The sequence below is a fragment of the Bison bison genome, unplaced genomic scaffold (genome assembly GCF_000754665.1).
Source record: "Bison bison bison isolate TAMUID 2011002044 unplaced genomic scaffold, Bison_UMD1.0 scf7180017864240, whole genome shotgun sequence".
Classification (NCBI taxonomy): Eukaryota; Metazoa; Chordata; class Mammalia; order Artiodactyla; family Bovidae; genus Bison; species Bison bison.
The window spans coordinates 1831197-1835796 of record NW_011494812.1 but is presented as its reverse complement, the minus strand read 5'-3'; positions in this window follow the sequence as shown (position 1 = coordinate 1835796).

Genomic DNA, 4600 nt, shown 5'->3' with positions numbered 1-4600 from the left:
CATCACAAAACAATTCAAACACTTGAGTCAGGGAAATCCCAGAATGTTTGAGAAATGACAGGAAGTCCCGTGTGGCTAGAGAGGAGTGATAAGCATGCATAATAGAAAATATATTGATCAGAGCTGCTTTCATCATCATCAATTAGTTCAGCCACTCAGTTGTGTCTGACTATGTGTGACCCCAGGGACTACAGCACGTCAGGCTTCCCTGTCCATCACCAACTCCTGGAGTTTGCTCAAACTCATGTCCATTGAGTCGGTGATGCCATCCAACCATCTCATCCTCTGTCATCCCCTTCTCCTCCTGCCTTCAATCTTTCCCAGCATCAGGGTCTTTTCCAATGAGTCAGTTCTTCGCATCAGGTGGCCCGAGTATAGGAGCTTCAGCTTCAGCCTCAGTCCTTCCAATGAATATTCAGGACTGGTCATGATCAGCATCACTAACAGCTATTCTCTCTCTTCCACTCCTGCCCAACCCAGGCAGCACTAGTTGCTCCTTTCTGTCTGCTGATATAGTTGTTTGCACATATTTTAAGTATTTTAGTATTATTTATCATGGTGTATTCTATTAGGGATGTATATGTATCTTTTAGTAGAAAATTTGTCATACTTTCCCTCAAAATCTAAGTGCTGAGTATTTATAATGTGTCAATCACTGTCCTAAGGAGATTCTGTATCCCTAAGGAACTCAGGCTCTCAAGAGAGAGACCACCACATAAAAAATTAGGCATATTTCTTCATTGCTCTTTGCTTTACTGCACTTTGAAGATACTGTGTTTTCTTTCTTACAAATTGAAGGTTTTCAGCAACCTGTGTTGAGCAAGTCAGTCGGCACCATTTTCCCAATTGGATTACTTTTTAATTAAGCTATATACATTGTTTTCCTAAACATAAAGCTATTGCACACTTAATAGACTATAGTCTAGTGTAAACATAGCATTTATATGTTCTTGAGAAACCAAAAAATTTGTGTGGATCCCTTTATTGTGATATTCATTTTATTTTGATAATCTGGAACTGGATTCACAGTATCTCTGAGGAGTGTCTGTATGCAGAAGCTGGGATGGGTACACAATTAGGAAGATCAGGGTGGTAGAGGGTGTTGATGGAGAGTTTGTGCACAAAGGAATGAGCACTCAGTTCTGCCTGGTGTAATTCAGGAGAGGATGAAGCCACAGAGAAGGATTAGAGTGTTCAACTAAGTGAATTGAAGTTGGGTAGGGTGAGAAGGACACGACTGAAGCAACTTAGCAGCAGCAGCAGCAGGGTGAGAAGGATGATGGTAAGCAAAGGGAATAGCATGGCTAGCTCAGATTTGAAGGGACCTGAAGGACAGGCATGCTGGCATCCATCTCTGTATTCCTGGTACTCTGCACGGGGCTCTTAACACAACTTTGGATGGATGAACTCATAAGCTTCTACAAAGTATAAGGCCTTGTGATTGTAATTTTTTTGTGTCCTGTAGCCAGTAGAAGAATCTGGTCTTGTTTTCTCTGACCACCTTACAGTCTTTCTTTATCTCAAGGTGAAAAGGTGAAAAAAACTTGCTAGGAAAGAAAAATTCCATGGGCTCTTTCTTCCATCAGATCCCTCTAGCTTAGTCCACGTTCTCCTCCTACTCCCCATTTTTCAACCTATAAGAAACCAAGTAAGGGAGAAAACAGCTTCAGCAAACCCAACAGTAAGTCAAACACAGTCTTCGTGAAGGGGACAAGTGCCTTTGGAAGAAGAGAGAGCATGGAAGAAGATATGAGCCTTAGCTAAAGAGCCAGAAGACGAGCCCAGCACACAATCCACATTTTCATAAAAGTAGACTTAGAAGATAGCAGTCCACAATGCAGTCTCCTATTGCTGGTGCATGCACGTGTGTGTCTGTGAGTGCAGGGTGCTGGTGGCGGGCAGGTGACACTGGGGGCAAGGAAACTGTTTGAAGGTCTACAATGTGACAAGCTTTGTAGCAGAAAATCACGTTACTTAATAATACTTCCTTAAAATTATATATGAATTAACTTAAAAAGTTGTATTTTGCATGTGTTTTCTAAATTGAGGTGTGTAATACTTTTGTAAGCATTATTTCCCCATTTTACCTCTACTGCTACTGCTATTATCACTATGGGTAGAGCTAATTTATGAGATAAATACTGCCCTGGGTTATTTATATGTGTTCAGTCTTTTAATCCTCACAGTAACTCTATGAGTTGGGTAACACACACACACACACACCACACACACACCCCACACAGCCTTCCTAGGTCCAAATACCTTTCAGTTCAAGCATTACTGAAGTGTGTGTGTGCATATGGGTATACATAATATGTATATGTGTATATTTTTCTTTTTTTTGGCTGTGATGTGCAGCATGCAGCATCCTAGTTTGCTGACCAGGGATCAAACCCATGCTCCCTGCAGTGGAAGTATGGTGTGTTAACCACTGGGCTGCCAGGGAATTCCTGAGATATGTCTTATTATATGTTGCATTTTAGGCATGGAGTGTGAGTTTTATCCTAGGACTCACATAGGAGAGTGGAATTCTGGGATTGGAACTCAGGCTGTCTGACTCCATAGCCCAAAAGAAGCTCACCAAAGTTCATACAGTAAGTGACAGGTTGGGGCTTTGAAAGAATTGGGCCTCAGCCCTACCCATGTGGACTAACTCTAAATTCCATATCCAGACTTATATATTCTCTCTCTCTTTCCACTACCTCATTTATCCATTCTCATACGGTAAAGAATAATATGCATATAAATCTATTTTCAGATAATTGAACATATCCTTTCTAGGTCCAAATACATCTCAGTTCAAACATTATTTTAAAAAATTTTTATTTGAATAGAGTTGCTTGACAATGTTGTGTTAGTTTCTCCTGTACCATTTTTCTAAATTCCACATATATGCATTAATAAGTGATATTTGGTTTTCTCTTTCTTTACTCTCTATGACAGTCTCTAGTGCCATCCACATCTCTGCAAATGGCAGTTTTGTTCCTTTTTTATGGCTAAGCAGTATTCTTAGCCATTGTATATATGTGGTGCATTGACTTTATCTACTCATCTGTTGATAAATATTTAGGTTGCTTCCATGTCCTGGTTATTGTAAAAAGTGCAGCAATAAACATTGGGGTGCATGTATTTCTTGAAATTATGGTTTTATGCCCAAGAGTGGGGTTGCTGAGTCATATGGCAGATTTCTCAAAGATATCCTGTTCTTTGCCTTTGTAAACAAAGTATACCCACTTAGCAATTTCCTGGAGAGGTTATTATGTCTTGAGCTGTGTTGTATTAGTATCCTCAGGAATTTCTGAGATGCACGAGTGCTGTTGCCTCTATTGAATTATCCACAGATTGCAAGGAATTTTTGTGATTAAAAAAAACACTTTATTGAGATACAATTTACAGTTCCTAGAATTCACTGTTTAAATATAAAATTTAACAGACATAAGTTTTCCTCCAGTCATTATCAGTGCAGTTTTCCCCAATGGTTACTACATCGCAATAAGGAATTTGATATAGGTGTGCGTGTGTTCACTCCTGTGTCATATTACCACGTGTATAGATTTATATAACTATGACTGATATTCCTTTACCCTCCCATTCATATCTTAAATATCTCCTCGTCATACACTGGTAACCGTATCAGATAGGATTATAATTTTTTCTTCAACTATCAAACATAATTCTGAAAACTCAAGGGAAGAAGACAAGTCTATTATATTTTTGCCTACTGTGTTTTTTCTTCCTTGCTAATGTTCCAAGGATATTTCTTTTACTCTATTTCAATTTAGAGAACTTCTTTTAGCCATTCTTTTAGAGTAGGTCTGCCGGTGAAGAATTTTAAGCTTTCCTTTCTCTGAATATGTCTTAATATCTCTTTCATCACTGAAGACTGTTTTCAATAGATATTGAATTCTGGGTTGACAGTTCATTTCTTTCAACACTTGAAAAATATTGTGCAACTTCCTCCCATTCTCCAGTTTCTGATGAGAAATCCACTGTCATTCAGATTGTTTTCATTGTTTCTCTCTGGCTGCTTTCAACTTTTTCTTTTGCCTCTTGCTTTCAGCAGTTTGACTATGATGTGTCTTAGTGTAGGTATTTTTTTGGTTTCTTCTCTTTGGGGTTTGCTCAGATTCTTGAGTCTGTAGGTTTATGTCTTTTGACAAATTTGGGACACTTCAGTCATATGCCTTCCAGTAATTTTTTTAGTTCCAGCCTCTTTTACCTCTTTCCCTGGCACTCTGATGACATGAACTTTAGATCTTTTACTATAGTCTTGTTCCTTATACTCTATCCATTATTTTTCAGTTGATTTTCTTAGTTGTTCAGATTGGATACTTTCTCTTGTTCTATTTTCAAATTCAAATTCTTTCTACTGTTCTTTTCATTCTTCTGTTGAATTTATCCTTAATTTTGATTACTGTATTTTTAGATCCTAGATTTCTATTTGGTTCTTCTTCTATATCTTTTATTTCTTTATTGAGATGTCCCTTCCCTGGTGGCTCAGACTAAAGTATCTGCCTGCAGTGCAGGAGCCCCGGTTTTGATCCCTGGGTCAGGAAGATCCCCTGGAGAAGGAAATGGCAACCCACTCCAGTAATCTTGC